Genomic DNA, 1,800 nt, shown 5'->3' on the forward strand with positions numbered 1-1,800 from the left:
GCAGCCAGCAGCACGGCAGGACCAACTTGGCCGCAAACAAGATGGGGCCGCAAACCCTTTAATGCTCCCCCTCCGCCTGTTTATCGGGTATCAAGAGTGAGGGTGGGGATCAGAACAGGGGAGGGGGTGGGCATGCAAAGAAAGTATAGCCTGATTGATGAACGAACATGCGGGGCTATCTGCAACGCCCCGGACTGCAGCCGGCCCTCTCCCTCCCCCCAGGGTGCGAGTGAGTCGTGCCCGGGGTCGACCCCGCCCCGCCGGCAGCCGAGCCGGCAGCGCGCACACCGTGAAATAGGCCCCGAGCCGGCCACGCCCGCCGGCCCCCGGGTCGTCGGCCGCCACGCCCCGCCGCCCACCCGGGGCAGTGGGACACTCAGACAGACAGACGGCGAGCGCTTGCGCCGGCGGGCCGCGTCCGCGTCGGCCGGCCTCCGGCCTGCGATACCCTTAGCGGCGGGTCGGGCGCGCCCAGCCGACTCGGACGCGACCCCCTGGAGCCACTGGAGGCTCCATGATGCAGCCGGGAGTCGGCCCGACCGGTCTGTCTGCTCCGCAGCCTGAACTCCCAAGGGAGGCGGCCGGGCTCCAGCCCGGGCTCCAGCTCGGCCTCGGCGGAACACGTCATTTATCCAGAGCAGGGATGGGAAAGGTAGTCCTACCTCAGTACCTAGGTACTGTACCGGTAGAATTTCAAAATCAGTACCTAGGTACTGTAAAGGTACTTTAGAAAGATCAATACCTAGGTACTGTACCGGTATTTCGGTCCACTACCTAGGTACTTTTAGGTACTTTGTAGGTACTTTTCAGCATGTCCCCGTAATGACCTTTTCCCGTCACGCACCTAATGTTTTACGTTACCACTCTCCAATACCAAACAATTTGCACCCCTTTACAATTAATTTTTAGCAGTGTCGTTCAGTTGTCCAATAACAGTGACCGCTCTTTCTCGCTCATGTGAGTGGGTTCATCAAACGTTTCCCTTTCCGCTTACAAGAAATGCACGGCCAAGGACACGGCCGATGCTGCACATTGCGCACGCCTTTTGTGCAATGGACCTGTCCCGGCCCCAAACATGTGGCCTGCAGGCGGGAGGAGGCAGGAGGAGACGGGGTGGGGAGGGGGGCGCAGTCTGCCGCCCTTTGTCTATTCGGGGAAGATGGTTGACCGGGAGGCAAGCCGGAACGAATTCTCCATACCCTCTCTCCCTCCACGACACACACGTGGTGCCAAAACAAAGCCATTCCGAAAAAGATAGTTTGGTGGTGACGAGAATTCTCCTCTTTCATTCGGTGGACATTGCTTTTAAAATACCTTGAGAAGTACCTACAGAAAGACGGTATCGGTATCCCAAAAAGTACCTAGGTATCGGTCAGGTAGAATGAAATTTCCAGTACCTAGGTAAGGTAAGGTATCGGAAAAAGTACCTAGGTACTACCTAGGTACTGTACTACCTAGGTATTTCCCATCCCTGATCCAGAGCAGAGAGAGATGTTACTGCAGCGGTGTCCCGGGCGGGCCCGGATGCGCGGCACCATCTCGTGCTGAGCGCCCCGGCGAGGTCACGTTGAGCGGGTCAGTGCGGCACGTGGGTGCCGCTGGGCCCCACTGCCGGGCCGGGGCGGGGTCAGCCCGCGACCTTTAAAGGTTGGCCTCGTGTCTGGGAAGCATCGCGCGCTGCTCGGCCGACCCGGGCCGACCCGGCCGCACTGGAGCAGGGAAAAGAACAGCCCGCCGTGCCGCTGCTGGACATGCTCCACATACTGGGCCTCGGCCGGGGCCGGGCCGGGGGCGGGGGTG

The sequence above is a fragment of the Frankliniella occidentalis genome, unplaced genomic scaffold, assembly GCF_000697945.3.
Source record: "Frankliniella occidentalis isolate FOCC.00 unplaced genomic scaffold, Focc_3.1 Scaffold49, whole genome shotgun sequence".
In the NCBI taxonomy this organism is placed as follows: domain Eukaryota; kingdom Metazoa; phylum Arthropoda; class Insecta; order Thysanoptera; family Thripidae; genus Frankliniella; species Frankliniella occidentalis.